General features: G+C 39.1%; 1 long non-coding RNA gene across 1 annotated transcript in view; it reads right to left on the reverse strand.

The window, feature by feature from the left end:
• Positions 1-1184: 1184 nt before the first annotated feature.
• LOC108407946 (uncharacterized) overlaps positions 1185-18134 on the reverse strand; it is a 39750-nt gene continuing 22800 nt past the window's right edge. The window contains exons 2-3 of the long non-coding RNA XR_001855861.3: positions 14889-15056; positions 1185-10503 (exon numbers count right to left, since the gene is read on the reverse strand). This is a non-coding gene — a long non-coding RNA (uncharacterized lncRNA). The remainder of the gene's footprint in view (positions 10504-14888; positions 15057-18134) is intronic.

The raw sequence follows: 18134 nt of genomic DNA on the forward strand, positions 1-18134 counted from the left end.
TCATCAGGGATATTGGTCTGTAATTTTCTTTTTTGGTGGGGTCTTTGCCTGGTTTTGATATTAAGGTGAGATTGGTTTCATAGAATGAGTTTGGGAGTATTCCCTCCTCTTCTGTTTTTTGGAAAACTTTAAGGTGAATGGGTATTATGTCTTCTCTGTATGTCTGATAAAATTTCGAAGTAAATCCATCTGGCCCGGGGGTTTTGTTCTTGGTTAGTTTTTTGATTGCTGCTTCAATTTCTTTGCTCATAATCAGTTTGTTTAAATTTCGTGTTTCTTCCTTGGTCAGTCTTGGAAGGTTGTATTTTTCTAGGAAGTTGTCCATTTCTTCTAGGTTTTCCAGCTTGTTAGCATAGAGGTTTTCATAGTATTTCTAATAGTTCTTTGTATTTCTGTGGAGTCTGTCATGATTTTTCATACTCATTTCTAATTCTGTTGATGTATGTTGATTCTCTTTTTCTCTTAATAAGTTTGGCTAGGGGCTTATCAATTTTTTTTTATTTTCTCAAAAAACCAGCTCTTGGTTTCATTGATTTTTTTCTATTGTTTTATTCTTCTCAATTTTATTTATTTCTTCTCTGACATTTATTATGTCCCTCCCTCTGCTGACTTTAGGCCTTGTTTGTTCTTCTTTTTACAATTTTGATAATTGTGATGTTAGACTATTCATTTGGGAGGAACTCTCATTTTATCCACAAATATGTACATCAGAATTTTTCTAGAGTCTATCCCTTTCATCAGAGATTCTAAAAAGTCCCTGACCCGAGAGTTTAGGAATCACTGCCTTTCAGTGATATTATTGTCAATAACAATGAAAACATGACAGGAAGATGCTCTTCATCTTTCTTACCCATCATACCCTCACAAACTAGCCAAAAAAAAAACATTTTGACAAATTACACTATTTTATAATTTAGTATCTAGTGTTGATAATTCCTAGTTGATTTAAATTGGAAAGTATGCAGCCCACAAGCCCTGTATTACTAATCTGGCCACAGTGGCCTGGTTGATATGTTCTATTTATGATTTCTTCCTCCTCCACCCTTCATATCTGTAAATCTGCTTCCACTAATTTCTGGATACATAGAAGTTAAAACATTGTTGTGCAACTATGTGGGCCAAGATGGAGATGCAGAATATCTGTGAATCCTGTTTATTGGGGTTTGAACAGCAGTTTATAGATTAAAAGTATTCACCATAAGTTAGGGCATGATTTATTTCCATTTTATAGAACAGAAAATAGGGGTTCTGAATGGTTAAATTACTTGTCCAATCTCACCTAGGTAGTACAGGACAGAGACAGGTCTCAACCTAGAAAATCCAACTCAAAATCCTATATTCCACCAATTGAGACTGCCTTTTCTAAAGAGAGGCAGCCTGGCCCTCCTTTCCTACAATACTCCATACAAAAGGGTTTCAAAACCAAACACATCTCAGCTAATATGTTTCTGTTTGGGATTTATTAGAGGATCTGAAATAGCAGTAACAAAACAACTATTTGCCCTTATCTCACGTATGAGCAGGAGACCATCAGTAAGCAAAAATACTAAAAGGAGGCTGAGCTCCATCAGGGTATGTCTTTGAAATTAATCCCCTCACGATAGACAAGGAGTAATTTTTATTCCATTCTCCGTAACAACTTTCTCAAGACATATATTTTGAATGACTTAGCCATCAAAAAAAGGAGTTTTCTCTCTTCAACCTGCTTTAGTATATTAAAGTTTTTAATCAATACTGCTGCTTATCTAAACTCCTTAGTTTCAGTCCTCTACACCTAATACTGTTACCAGCATTCTTAATGTTATTTTTCTACTAAAATCAAGCCTGCTATATTTTTGCCAGATTCACCTTTTTTCAATATAGGCCAGGTGACAGTTCCCTGCTCAAAACACTATTTTTGTTTTTAGCTATAGACTCCAGCCGAGGGCACCTATGATCTGGACTCAGTGAATCTTTTCAATTTTGTCTCTTTCTATTCCCCTACACTGAAGATGACAAATATATGGTACATTTATTAACTTGTCCTTCCCAAGCTCTTGTATTTATTCAGCAAATAGTTGTTGAACAGCTACCATGTGCTAGGTAAAGGTTAAACTCTAGGACTATCACAGGCATGGGGTCCCTGACCTCATAGAGCTCAGGGCTAAGTGGCATGAAAATAAACGAACTATGTTAAGTATTCCCAAAGAGATAGAGTGGTTGCTGAAATATAGAAAATGGAGATGGGGCCTGTTGAAATATAGAAAATGGAGAACGGAAGGGATCTAGTTAAATGCATGGTTGCAGAGAGCATAGACATTCAAATAGGAGGAATCCATCACTGCAAAAGAGCATCTCAGACTGAGGGAACAACTTGTGTGAGCACCTGAGTTGGGAAGGAGCTTGCAAAAGTGGAGAGGGGCCTATCTGAACAGAGAGCAAGAAGCCGAGGTGGTGGCCCCAGTGAGGCAGAACCCGCGCCACTGAGGCCCTTAGGCCCACGGAGAGAATTTGTTTTTTTACTCAACATCATGAGAAACCAACAATGAACTTTAAACAGGGAAGTGCCACAATCTAAATATATATATTTTTTTAATTAAGGAGTCTTTGGTAGCCAAGATAAGCCCCTGCCTTCACAGGAACTTAAAATATAGTAGTAATAATGTCAAAAAGAAAAGTGCTAAGGTATAGTATAAAAAGATGCTGTGTGTTGTATAAGTATATATTTATTTCATATTTTCTGCTAACAAAAAATAAGACTGGAAAAATTTTGAGGATTCATTTTAGGACTGGAACCATCTATAGTCAATCTAGCCTGGATCTATGGTCTGTCACACAGTGTGACAAGGTGTGAGAGTTTTCAGTCACAGTTTAACTCTTCTGGCACAAATCTATTACAGTCCAGGGGGTCGGGCCAGAAATAGAATGTAAATTTCAGAATACATTATAAAGCAAAACGTCTAAATTTCAGAGCATGAAAACTCATGATATTCCTAAGTAAATCCCATCTATAAAACTAGCTAACATCTAAGAAAATCTAACAATTAAGAAAGTTAGCAGGACCCCTGAAATATGCAGAAAGGCAAGCCCACAGCATTCTCATCGGTGCCAAGGAAGATCGGCAGGAGCGGGCAGCAAGCCCGTTGCACATTTACAGCCCTTGTAACAGCAGCGATGCTCTTTTTTTTTTCTTCAGTCTAATGTAATACCATTTTTTTAACAAAAATGTGGAGGAGACCCTTGGGAAAAAAGTGTAGAAATAGATTTTAAGCATAATTTAGAAGCAAGCCAAAACCTATGCAGGAGGCGGCACTACTGCAGGGAAAGCCAGGCGTGTTTGTCAGGCCGCTGAGGGCCTTTGAGGTCGCAGTTGACTTGCTTTCAGTTGGGCCTGAATTGTCATATCACTGAAGACAGCACACAGTGCGGCTCCCATCTCGGACACCACCACAGGGGCTGATGTCAGCAGCAGGCCCTTGCTACCTGGGTTCCGCACGGCTTTTACTTTTTATATTCTAGTTTCTATGGTTCTGAATCAATAACTTCCTCTTTGTACCTAAGCTCCTCTTAAAAACCTAGGAACAGGATTTGAAAGAGAAAATGTGTTTTTCCTGAGTCTCGAAATGCTCTTGCTCACTATGTAGAGAGCATTGATCTGGGATTGGGACTGATCTGGCATAGGATGTACAGAAACTGAAAAGAAAATCTTCTGACAATACCTTACATGAGACACCAGACCCCTGAGCCAGAGCACCAGGTCAGCCTCTGTAGACTATCACGGCCAGTTCCAAATCTGCCTGTGTCACTGTAGCAGAGCCCCCACCACTGACCCTGAAAGCAGTGGATACAATGCAGTGACTAAGCTACTTCTGCCGCTTTCCTCATGGTTCTAGCAGAGGACGCAATCCTGACATAACTTCTCTAACTGTATTTCTGGTCAAATTCCCAGGTAGCTACAGCAATTTCGAACTGCAGCCAACTAAGTTTGAAGATATTACAAATAAGCTTCTATAGCTGTTTCAGTATTGAAAGCAATAATTTCCTGCCAGGCACAGTGGCCTGTTTGAACAGCCTTCTAAGCCTTTCATTCAGTCTGGAAGGTTGTGTTGGTGCTTTACAGTTCTTGGTGTAAAATATCAACCACCCAATGCAATTTGCTTGGAATCTAGTTCAACATCTTCTTGAGGCAGAAGTCATTAAAGCGACACTCTGGAGAAACCCATTTAAAATGAGATTCCACATTTTTACAACGTGGTAAAGAATTTTCCCTAGCCTTTGAATAGCTATATTCCTTTCAAGGCCATCGTCTTTGCCTGATACACCATCTGGCTCAGGGTTGGTCAGGAAGTTTGAGACAGCAGTTGCCATCCCTGCTTCTCAGGAGCAGCCTCTCAGAGGTGACAGGTCCTCCTCGTCCTCCTCAGAGCAGCAGTGCCGTGGCTCATGGAAGTAAACACCACAGAGCATTGTCAGAGGTTTATCTTGCTAAGGAATCTACATGAAGATGGGAGGTGCTATTTTCTAAATAGCAAAACAAACAAACTTTGGAAACACAATGCTTTCAAGAGCTAATGGTTTACAAAAACAGGCACCTTAAGTAATCAAAATAAATTAATGTAAAAAATACATCCTCTGTTGAAAATTGGTTAGACCATGTTTTAAGAATATGCTTTATTTCTCTTATAATAATACCTGGCAAAATAGAAGGCTTTAATATTTGTGAAATTCTTTATCTGGAACCAGGCTAGTTAGTTTGTATCCTGGTTCTGTCATTTTGTTAGTTGTTAAAACTTAGGTAAAGTTTAAACTTATCAGACTTTCTTAACAATGTTGTTAAACTTATCATAGTGTCTTCTGTAAACTGGGGTAGGAGCAGGGAGTATAGAACTTCAACAGCAGATTGGAGGGTTAAATAAGCTAATATATGTAGGAAGCTAGAAGTATCCAGCTCACCATCGAAAGAGCCACATGATTTTTACATATTATTGCTAGTGTGCTATATCATCGTCATCAACATTATCATCATCATCATCTGTGTCATCTTATTGAATTTCCACAGTGAAAATGTAAAGAACCATGGCCAATGTGTCCCATTATATAAATAAATGAGACTACGGCTGTTACAGTAAAGAAATATAACAATAATAAGACTTTCCAACTAATTAAAGCAGACCCGTGATTAGAATCCTGAACTCTGTCCACTGAAAGCCGACACACAACTTGCTGCAGGAGAACGGGCTCCAGAAACACTTCAGTGTTGCTCTCACTAATACCCTTGTACCATTTTTCTGAATCACAGGATACAAATTGCATACCCCTTCCAAAGTCTATTTTCTCCTCACCATCTCTTGAAGGTATCAGGTGTTGCAGGGAGAAGTCACAACGCGTCATTTCCCCTACCCTTAGATAATACCTACCAGTCTTTTCACTAACCTTTTTGGATTACAGATCAGTTTATACACAGACTACCTCCCTGTCTTCTGAGGGCTCTCTCTCCTTCTCCTCTCTCTCATTTCCTAACTCTAACTTCTACAGATTTCTGCTCCCTCAATTATTCTCCTTTTCAAAATATCTTCAATTTATGATCCTTTCTTTCTACTTTAAACATGAAAAGGTATTTCCTTTCTTGTCAAATCTTTACTTTCCATTGTGACTTTTCATTAATGGCCCACAGTCTCCCCTCCACTCACTCTAACAATCCAACAATTTAGCACATATATTTGCCAAACTTACTGAAATTCCTAGCTTAAAGTCACCAGAAAGTCACGTGTTCTTGTAGCCTGTGCCCTTTTCTCAGCCCCTAGCTCCCGTAGCCCCTCAAGCGGTGACACGTGGGCATGTCCCCTGCCGCACGCTCTTCTTTTGGAATTCACTCCATCTGCATCACCCTAATTTCCCCCAGCCAGTCTCTGTACTTTGTCTCCACTAATACTAGTCTTTGTTTTCTCACCTTACATTTTTTTCAATTAAAAAAATATCATTCTAACAAAATCTGTCTTTTAAGTTCTGCCCCTCCTTTATTATGCACAGTCCCTCCTTTATTTCCTATCTGTATTATGGATCTAGAGTTTGAACTCTATCTTCTCACTTTATTCTTTATACTTCCTCATGATTTCCCATTTTTCATCCTGGACACAGGTGGCTGTCAAGCAATTTGAAGTAAAAATGGCCTGGAATTAAATGTCTTCGTCATTTACTCTCTCACTCAGGAAGAGGGCCTTAACATCTCAGAATTTTGGGACACCAACCATAAAATGGAATCTGTGGTGAGGAAATTCTAAGAAAATGCAGTGCCATCCACCACCCCCCACCACCGCCATAAAGGGTATCATGGGAAGTTATTTCCCGTCCTCACTTCTTATTCCCACCTCACCACATACATCATCCCTTCCCCACCCTATGCTCCAGCACTGAGATCACACAGCTGGATTTCATTCCTTCCTCAGCCCCGTGTCCCATAACCAGTCTATCACCAAGCCCACCTTCTTAGTACCTCCTACATCCTTCTCTTCCCATGGGTTTCCTTTACCATCTCCAGAGCATAAGCCCTCATTATTCATTAATGGATTGTCACAATAGTCTTCTAATTTCAATGACTCCACATTTTCCCAACTTCCAATCCACCCTAGAAAATGACACCAGATCAGTATTCCAATTTACTGCTGAAAATGATTACTCACCTAAGTAACCCAGCTAACAAGTAGAAAAAAGAGGCTCAAGCCCAGACTGTCTACTCCTGAGTCTGTGCTCATAACTGTAAGCCTGTCCTGTCTTCACATTAGTGCTCGGTCCTGGAACTCAGCATTCTTCACCATCTGACTCAGAGTTCCTTTTCAAGCTTTCCTTCCACCAGACCTATACACCAGTGTTTGATTTACTTGCACTTCCTAAAATAAGCTTTCTTTATCCCTTAGGGTTCTTTCAGCTGTAAGTAACATAAAACTAACTCAAGTGGCTTAAACAGTAAGGGATTTATGATCTCATGTGATAGCCCAGAGGTGGAATAGTTTCAGAGGTATTTAACATCACAGTTTAACACTGAACCTAGGACCCAATTCCTTTCATCTTCGTACATGTTATGTTCAACATGATCTCATGTGAGCTGCTTTTGTAGTTGTAAGATGGAGCCACAGTACCAGGAAGCACATATAGACATGGCAACACCCAGTGAAAGAGAGGACAGTAGGTCCACAGTGTATCATGCGTTTGGGTGAGGAATTTTTTCCCAGCCTTCCCCACCACATCTCCTTTGATGTCTCATGGGCCAGAGCCATATCACCATCACCCAGCAATTTGCAAACAAATCACCATGAGGCCTGCAGGATTCAACAGCTTCCAAAGTTTTTGAGAAATGACTGTGAAAAATACATTGTACACCCCAGCTCAGTACACACATAAACGCATTTCGTAATGCATATATAAAGCACAAATGAAAGTTTTATAAAACTCATCCTTACTATGCAATGCATTCATATATTTTCTATTCTGTTTTATTCTCTTTACTGCTATATTCATTAATCAAAAATAATGATAATAATAATAATCCAACTACTAAACTGATTTTACAATTCCCTAATAGACCCCTGCCTGTACTTTGGAAAACATCAGCTTATATTAATGAAAATTTACCCAAGTCATGTTGAAGAGGGGTGAACTCAGGAATAATATCAGGCCAGAGAGGTAAAAGGGGCAATAGCTGTTTTTTTAAGACAACCAATACTTTCCTCTACCTATGTATCTTAGGTTCTGTATTTATTACTTCTCCTCTTATGATACTCCTCACTCAACACTTATTTGTTACAGTTGGGATGTTTCAACTAACTGCTGAAAAGACTGGAGTTTTTATTTATAATTTCAAAAAATAAAAACCCAACTGACATTCCTCAGTAGTTTGTAAGTCACAGAAAATAAATCAAGTATTTTTTTTTTAATTTCAAGATCTAGTTTCTTTTGATGATACATGTAGGGTAAAAGGTCATGGGAGTTCAATTAATTTACTTTAAAATGCTCCTTTTAAATGATGTCCAAAGAATAAATCACTAAAGATTAATCAGGAAAGACTGAGTCTCCCCCTTGTTTGGAATGTCTAAGGATCTGAGAGGAGCTAGCTTTGTCTCTGTTTTCTCTTCTGATTCATCTTGCCTGTGACCCAGGTTAAGGTCACCCTGGGGCCCTAAATTTCATGAGCCTGCCACTTTCTCCCTGCAACTACCCTGGCTCATTTAATGCAACTGCAACTACTTGCAGCTACCCTGCCTCAAGAACCTTGCTGAACTCAGCAAAGACTTTAAAGAACGTAGCTTTATACCCAGGCCCTCCTTTCACCTCTAAGCCTGACTCTTCACAGACCTCTGATCATTTGTATTTTCACAATAACATGTTGATGCAGCCAGTGATGTGCCTGAGCATCTGCTAGGCACAAAGCTTTGTTCAAGGCTGCAGGGAACCCCATGTGAATGAGCTGTGGTGCCTATTCTCAAGTGGCTAGGATTTTAACACAGGAGGTAATCCTGCAAATAGTTACATCAAACAGAATTTAATAATGGAGTTTTCCAAGAAGGGACACTGACAGTCATTTCAGGAGTCAAACACTATGCTAGGCCATTTATGTAAACTACCTAATCAAAAAATCATGACTCCTTTGCAATATTACCATCTCCATTTTGCAGATGAGGAAACTGAGGCTCAGAGAGCCCTGGTAGCTTTTCCAGGGGGACATGGTTAGTAAGCACTAGGGCCAAAGTGCAGAATGAGAGCCTGTAGACTGCAAAGTTTGTTGATTTCTGTCACTTTCTCTGAGTCTCCAGGCAAAAGAGAATTTTATCCAGATGAAAGGAAGACATATTTAAAATGTGCTTTTGAAATAGAAGAAATGTGTTTCCAATGACAGGGGGTGGGGAGTGGCAGTAGGCAGAGCAGGGTGCTGATATAAAAGAAGGACATCCCTTACATGAGTTTTGAAGAAAGAAAAGGGCAGGTTGGGCTAAGGGGATGCTAAATAGTACAGCTGGTTTCCACATGAAGTATATGTAAGGGAAAGAAAGAAAGCAAATCTAGAAAAGGTGCTAAATTCCAACTCCCCAGCTTTTATAACTCAGTGCAGTTTTCCAAAGAAGGAAGCACCTTCTGCAGCTTGCCTATCAAATTATGAGTCCGAGGGAGAGGACATGTGTGTGCAGAGGTGACCCTTTCAGAACAGACATCTGATGTTCTTTCATAATTCCTTCGTGATCCTCATGGTGAAGTTTAGTGCTTTGTGGTTAGTTAAGTCTGCAGTTCACCTCTAATGAATGAATGAAGGACAAAAAGGAGAGTTTTCTGCTCTCTCTTGTCAAGTTTGTGAAGGAATGGGTCAGGGTGAGGTGTTGAACAGTGGGTGAAGGGAACTGACCGAGCAGAGTTCAGGGCAAGCTGGACTCCTCCTCCACACTGGACTCCAGGAGAGCGGACATGGCAGCACAGCCTCCCATCAAGCCCAATATCATCACTTCTCCCGTTCGGCAGAAATGATGTGCTGGAAAATGAAAAGCATCCAAGGGAGAATTGACAAAAGGTAGACGAGGCAAACGTTTTAAAGGATTTGCAATGGGATCTCCATAGTCACTGCATGGCTTATTGTATCATACCTTCAAGCTGCATTCTTAACACATCGATCTGGTATTTTACAATTTTAGTTTAGATGGAGGAAGAAAGAAGACTAAACTTCTAACTGGGGGTTATTCATTGCCTTGTGGCTTAGGTGACAGGAAGGGTGGCACTTGTGTGGCAACTTAGTAGCATGGCATACCACAGTCTGGGTGCAGCTTTGTGCAAAAGCTCTATTCAGAGGCTTTGCTTGCTGTTAAAATATAGATGAATTCCAAACAGAAAGAGGTTAAAATATGTGGCAGAAGAGTTATGTAAGATTTGTTTGTTTGGCTTTATAGTCAGATAAAAATGAGCCGCTTTGCCTGAGTAGTCACATCCTGAAGAAAGGGAGCCAAAGTTGAGGGGCTCGGGAGAGATGAGAAGAGCCATAAAGTGGGGAGCAAGTTCAGCGTCAGAGGTGCATCTGTTTCTAGCACATCAAAGGCTTTGCATTCTCAATAAATGGCCATAGGAGTTGCAGTCATGCTACACGAGAACTTGGTGATGGTGGTGTTAATACTTGATGATAAATGCCATTGGCTTTTATATGCCGATCACGATGCAGTAGGAAAGTGTGCTGGCCACATTTAAAGTAGCAAAGTCAGGTGGCAAATACCAGAGACTTCCACGCTAGGGTTATCCAGTGACTAGTGATAACGGATGTTGAATAGGTTGACTTTGGGTGAGTGTTACGAACTCTGGTACCATGAAGAGGGCGACTTCCCAGGTGTGCCGCACTGAGCATTCGGGCCTTCGTCCTGTAGTCATGTCCTTTGAGGAAACCGGTGAGTCTGGAAGAGCATCATGACAACCAGTATGTGAATCCTTCTGCTGAGTCTCCAAGTAGCCCAAACTGTCATGTGCTTAGATGCAAAGAAGGAAATTAACACTTTCAACCTGCAGTGAGGAAAAACATTCATTTTGTGAAAGCCAAATAGTCTTTTATGGATTTTAAGTTGAATGTAAATTACTTTTTTTATTAATATACAATGTATAATAATTTACATATTTGTTGATAAAACTTGATGAGATATTTTCATTTAAATCAAAAAATGAACGTAATACTGTTTTTGAAAGCAAAAAAATCCAGTCTGAGAGGCTAAGTCATCAACATGGTCAACAAATAGTTCTTACGTTTCTGTGTTCTCATTCTTTCCTATAATCTTAAAAATGATTTCTATTTCATAGGTGGTGACCTACACTAAACACTGGGACCACAATACGACAGACAGTTCCTCCCTCCTCCCTTCTCTCTCCCTGACTTTGTTACACATACATACATAAATGTATCTCCAGGAAGACAAAAAATAGTGAGAACGTTTTATAGCATGACCTAGGTTACATAGGTCACATGTCAAAATTCATCAACTATACCCTAAGATTTGAGCATTTTATTGTATGTACCTCAATTAAATAAGTAAACAAATAAATAAGTAACATGTACACGTATTAGTGTATCCCCAGACACAATAAATTTAAAAATAACAAAAAAACTGATTACTTGCTAAAGTGAAATTTTAAGATTAAGAATTACATCTGCTTCCAACTTATATCCATATGAAAATATGACATTTTTGTTATCATTCTGTTGTGTTTCCATATAAGGAACTTCCAGGATATTAATTAAATATTGAATACTTACTATTCTTTAATTGTGAATCTAATAATGCCAGATTGAGGCATTTGGAAACTATATCCCCATCACCATTAATCTAATTTGCCAAATCTTCACTTCTCTATCCTAGGCTATCCTTAAGTGAGGAAATTCTGCAGCTATGATCAGATGGTCATTTGACTTTGAGAAAAGTGAAAAGTGAAAAGAGAAAAGTGAAATGAGATGGCATTTTTTACTTGTATGTTAATTTTCCCTTTAAGCCCAGCTCTTACGCCCTGCTTCTTGAACTGCAGTTTCCACATACTATCTCTTGATGCAAGGGCAGTAAAGGTGAGAATGCAGGGCGCTGCTGAGGGTTTTGCCGTGTCCCTGCTTTGGAAAGGGTACTATTATGGATGAATTGGTTGATCTGCCTTAATTCACAGGAGTAGGAGGAAATTACTCTAAGGGAAAACTCTAGCCCCAGATATTTTATAAAACTTTGCCTGTGGGCCTCACCAGCAACAAATCCAGCTAAGAACCCAACTCCTTTGCTTTACAGTTTGGAGTTCTGTCACTTATGTCACCATAATGCAGAGAAACAAAATAAAATTTGTTATTGTCAAAAAATGGAACTTGCTTCTGAAAAAAAAATAGAGACATTTGCAATAAAGCAGATAAACTTTCATGTGTCAGGCATCAGGCATGCTTCCCAGCAGCTCCTCTGACTGACCCCCATCCCATCCCTGCCTCTGTCGTCAGGCACTCTTCCTCTCCTCTCCAATGGTATCTCTGATTTCTTTACATGCTCACTGAAGGTAGTACAGGTGTACATTTGAAAGCCTATTTTCTACACTAGACACTCAATTCATTGAAAACAAAAAGTGTAAAAAATGTTTGTTAAATAGTGAATAAGGGAAAATTATATATATATATAATTATATATAAACATACACCATATGTATATTTACACACAAACATCGATGTTATTTATTTTTCTATTTCAGAACAATAAGCATAATTCTAGCCTTGTAGGAGTGCTATGAAATCTAAATATTATGCTGTAACATAGTTAAGTGCTTCACATAGGGCATTTGACCTTGACAAATTACATAGTAGGCACTCAATAACATCTATTGAGTACATACTCACTCTTCTCCTGGAGCTGTTAGAAGTGTTATAATCCTTCCACATGCTAATGATTGCTCTTTTAGCATTCATTGATTAAGAAGAGATAAACAGATGGATTTTCAGATACCAACTTTACAACTCTACAACCTCCCAAAGGTCTGTAGCCCTCAGGTTGGAAATCTCATGAACTCTAAATTGTTCCAATACCTAGAATGAGGCTTATAGTCAGTCCATCATGAGAAATGTTGCAATGAAGCAAAGCTCTCTCAACATGAGCAAAGTGCAAAGGTCTGAGAGCAAGAGAGAGAGAGAGACAGGGAAGAAAAACAACACATCTTCTTTGCTTCCTACTTAAAAAAGGCCCTACTAATTCATAGGCTATTGCCAGCACACAACTATTTCACGGCCTCACCTCCCTTCACCACAAAGTTGCCTCATGTTTAGAGGCTGCAGAAGAAAGAACACACATGATCATGTGTGTGTACACACACTCATTTACACACACTCATTATGTGCACACACACACACCCCACAGTAGCTTAAGGAGAGTTTGTAAAAGGAAAATAGACAATCTCTGATTATGTTTCTTATGAGCCCGAAGAATTCCAACTAGATTCTCGTACTCCCTTTTTTTATATAAACTATTTTGTTAGTTAGGACTATTTTAGTTCCACATGATGGAAATCCAACCTGAAAGGTTTAAACTAACAAGAAAAAAAGATGGATCTATGTTTAAAGAATTTATTGGCTTTCTAAAAAGTCTAGAAGTTGCATAAGTTCAAGGAAGGCTGGACCTGGAACTCAAAATTTTTAAGTAAACCCACCAAGAGTCAGTCTCTCCTTACGTCTAATTTTCTCCAAAGTAGGAATTACTGTCAGTCATGCTCTTACCTTATGAAGGAAGGAAGGTTAGCTAAAACTCTAGATAATCACTACAACAGAAACCGAGGTTCCTTTTCCTAGTGGTTCCCACAAAATCTCATGATTGGCAATCAGCTTTATGTGTTCTATGTCTGGTCCATTGACTGTGACTAAAATATGTTGGAAAAAATATGTTGATTGGATAAGCATGGGTTACAGTGGGATGACCAGCCATTCTGGCTTGCTCAGGACTGTTCTGGTTTGGCACTGTAAGTCCTATATCCCAGGAGATCCCCCAGGTAAGTCAGGATGGCCACTCAATTGTCACATGGACTGCTGAGGAGAGGGCGGTTTCCAGACTACAGGAACCAAGAGTGGGCATAACAGCAGGGGTTCACTGTTAGGTGGGGGAAATGTCCCCTACATCTGTGTATGAACTACAGGGCTGTGCTGACCAACAGAGTGGCCACATGAGCCCACCAATCACTTGCATTGTGTCAGTTTACTTTGTAGTCTGAAAGCAGGTCTGAATTGAAATGCCTGTTAAGTGAAAAACACACCAGACTTCAATAACTTAGTGTATTTGTGTAAACAAAAGAATGTAAGGTATCTTATTAATAATTTTATATTTATGTATTGAAGTGGCAATGTTTTAGATATGTTGAGTTAAAGAACATATATTATTCTTTTTACTTTTTTAATGTGGCTATTAGAACATTCAAAATTACACATGTGGCTCGTATTGTATTTCTGTTGGACAGTACTGCTGTAAGATTTTTTAACAAGGTAATGATGTATTTGCGTATGTAGGTCTGGGTATATTTAAAAGATGCTTTGAATATACAAGCATCTTAAACAACAATTGATAAATAAATTAAACAGAGGATATCAGGCTCACAAATGGAAGATAAAAATATAAAATTTAAGATCAAATTAATTCATTCAATCATTCCTGCCCTCATTTCTTCCAGATCAGCATTAAGTCCTGGAACTTCAGGCCCCAAATAAGAAAAGAAGTTTGTCCTTCAGAAGCCCACAGACCAGAGAGAAAGAGGCAGGTTAAAAATAAAAACTTTAATACAAAATAACATTTTTAAGTGAAATGGTAGATTCAAGAATACATGGTCTGTACTGATTTAGTTAAGTTTATCATCCAAGTAAGTTTTGTTTTTGGATCTGTAATCTACATTTTCTCTTTTTACTGCATGCCAAGTTCCTTGAGAGTAGGAATATTGTACTAATATGTTGCATATAACCAACTGCTTTTCTGTCGTTGCTTCCTTCTTACTTAATGATAAATGTTTCTTCATCTCTTATTTAGTCTTACAAGAAGCACATTAGCCTCATGAAACCTAATGGACTTGGGTTCTAAATACTGCCAATATCTCTTACTAACTCTTCTATTTATTGAAAGTTTTTAACCCCTCGGTGCCTCATTTTCCACCAACAACAGGGAGATGCCAGATCCTAAGTGCCTCTTTGAACACACGCACACACACTCAGCACACACACACATACCTTTGCTTACAATTTAGCTTATTGTTATTCAGCTGAAAATATCTAATACTTACAAACACTCCACCCACGGAATTGTACTACCATCAATATAACTATTTTCAGTCACTGGGAAGGTTCTGCATACTAGCAATTGGGTTCCCTCTAAACATCCTTGAGAATGTTTATTTGAAAAGATTACCTTGTTTTCCTTCAGGATTAAGTCATGGTCACTGAAGAGAGAGATGATTTGGAAAGATGGCAGGCAGTTTTTGACAGTTCCGCAGAGACTGCTCTTGTTAAATGAATATACCCATAGAAAAACAAAATGGATTCTAGCCCACACACATTTCAGACATTTTTCAACCACCTAGATTAGAGAAGATAGGTATTACAAATAACATACTTGTTGAAGGGAGTGAAAAACATCACAAACTTGCTTGAATAAACATTATTAAATGCACGCTTAATCAGTGGATTGCCTCAGTTCCCCTCTGGCACTCACTGGCAAGCTTGACTCCAGCTGTAAATTAGGTTGCAAAACTTCCTTGTCAGAGAATGAACCCTGTTAGGAGGTCTCAACCCTGGCTTTGAATCCACAAGGACAGAAAAGTCAATGTGACAGAAAAGCAGTTGCTTGTGTCAGGCCCAACCAAGAAGAGAAGGACTCCAAGTTAATCATGATCTTGGGGTGCCAGTAAAGCAGAGCAAAGGTGCAGTACTCTTTGGGGTCTCTGAGAAAAAGGAAAAAGGAGCCCAGAGTGCTCTGCCTGTGCTCCCTGCAGACGCTGCTCTTCTGTTATAAACAGGATTCAGTGTTTACTGTGGGAGTAGGGAAGTATTGTTGATCTTGTGTAAACAGATAAAATGCATCAAAATCTAAAAGATTTTGGCTGAACCATTTAAGCACAGTATCTGTCCATGTGTAGAGTGAAGATAAATGAAAGTTTCATCTTCTTTCCTAGAACCTGTGACTGGAGGTCAATAAGCTGGGAGGATTTCAGGTTATATATTAAATTTTGACTCCCCACAAAAGCAAACAGCTAGTGTGAGCTTCTTATCTGGAGAGAGTTTGAACACATCTTCTGTATGAGCCTTTGTTCATCCTTCACCAACCTTGGACAGTGAGAGTATCTAAATGAGGCAAATCAATTTTTGCATGGCTTATAGCCAGTGTCTTTAAAACTGTCACAAAAGACCTACTAAGGCTGCTGTTAAACTGTCACCATTAGATGGTAGCTGTGAAGTAGTAAATCCCCTAACAGTAGAAATGAGCTCTACCTCAGCTGTCACTCTCTGTTGGCCAAGCAAGGCCATTTCAAAGAGGAGATGTCTGTTTCTATTACCAATTTAGGTAGCTGAATCTGTGCATTAGTAAGAATGACATCCTAGTCAACTTACTTCATACTGTTTGGTTTCCTGTGCCCATTACTATACCTCTGTAGTTCAACAAGTGTCAACTGATCCAGGCCCAGTTAGGAAAAATGCACTCCCTTCTAATGAACTGCTAACCGTGGTGGTGGGCAAACCTAGGATTCAGTGACTGGGGGCCACTGAAGACCAATGTCCAGTGTTGAGGTGTGTGCTGAGATAGAAGAGAGCTTGATCTTTATTTAGCCCTCTTGGTGAACCTCAGAAGCCAAGTCAATGAACCAGATTCACTTATTTCCTCAGTCATCTCTGACTAACAGGACAGGATTTAATAGGGCTTTAGAAAACCACTGCCCTCTACTAAATCAGTTGTTTGTCATGATGATACAAAGAGCTATTCCTCATTTCTTTACTCTGGACAGACATCCAGTGAAGATCCAACAGCATCAGAACCTATAAAGTGTCCTTTTGGCTTCATTTTATAGCATCATTTCTATCATCATAAAACAATCACGAGGCACAGGAAGTTCCACTAAGCACTATACAAGAAAATGATGTAAATGTTGTTCCTGCCCATTAGGGCTCATGACAGAAACCACAGAGCACTTAATCTATGCAAATGAGGTCAGTACATATAAACAACAGAATACAAATACTCAATCAGTAGAAAACAGAGAATAAAAGCCTCTACAGAAAACAGAGGGGTAGGGATCAATAATTACATATATTTATTATGTTTTTTTTTAATTAGTGAAATTTTGAAACTTAACCTAGGATAAGGAAAAGAAAAGGTTTATACAGCTATGCTCCTCATACCTCCAGTGGGCCTGAAGTAATGAGACACATGGCCAGCTAACAAATACAGGGCTGCTTTGTAATAGACTCTTTTAGGCAGCATTTATATCAAGCTTTCAAAAACAAATCCATTCCACTGTTTCTGTGAAAAAATGTACAGCCATCAGTGCAGGCACCTTTGAAAATCAAGAATAGTCTTCATATGTACCAAGGGAAATTACTAGAAAAGCTAGTGGTCTCTCCCACTCGTCAGAGCTATGTAAATGAGGTAACTTTTCACCTGCTTTGTGTGGCTTTCTCCAAAAGTAGATAATAGGTAAAGAAATTATTTCAAAATCTTCAAAATCCTCTTTAGGCCTCTCATATTTGTGGGTTTTCTGGTCATTCTGTGTGTTTTCCTTTTCCCTGTCTTGCAGTCAACACTCTTGAGAAAGGGCAATCAGAGAGGGTGAAGATAATCGGCCTCCAGGTCCCTGATGGAAGGGCAGCCTAGAGTGTTTAATAGACACTCAGCTCCTTCTGTGTTCCAAGCTGCTTGGTACTCTACTTGAGTTTTCAAAAGGAGCAGAAAGTGTTGCATTCTTCCTGTCCAGACCAGATCAACAGCCAAGTTTATGACGAACTTTATGAGTGCCAAGTTCTATCAGCATTTTACACATAAATTATCTCATTCAGTCTAACAACAGCCCTATGAAATAGACAGTTATTACTATTTAAAGATGAGCAAACAGTCTTAGGTTGTCTTATGCAGACTAACAGAACTAGGATATATCAGAGCTAAAGTGAAAGTATTAGTTCCTAATGGCAGCTGTAACAAATTATAACAAACTTGGTGTCTTAACACAAGTGTATTCTTATACAGTTCTGGACGTCAGAAATCTGAAATCAGTCTCAGGGGCTAACATCAAAGGGCCAACAGGGCTTCCTTCTGGAGGCTCTGAAGGAGAATCTGCTTCTTTATCTTTCCAGGATACTGTCTTCATTTGTTTGCTCCTGGCCTTGCATCACATTTTCTTTCCCTGTTGTGCATTACATAACATTCCCTCCTTCTGAGGATACTTGTGATTACATGTAAGTCCTACATACATAATCCAGAACAATGTGCCCATCTCATTATCCTTAATCACAACTGCAAAATCACTTTTGCCATGTAAGGTAGCATTCATAGATTCCAAGGATTAGGACCTGAAGACCTTTGGGAACCGTTATTCAGCCTACTACTATTAGGATTCAAACTATCATCCACTTTCTGAGGTAGCATAGTATCTTCTTTCTAGATGAA

This window comes from Manis javanica, chromosome 13 (genome assembly GCF_040802235.1).
Source record: "Manis javanica isolate MJ-LG chromosome 13, MJ_LKY, whole genome shotgun sequence".
In the NCBI taxonomy this organism is placed as follows: Eukaryota; Metazoa; Chordata; class Mammalia; order Pholidota; family Manidae; genus Manis; species Manis javanica.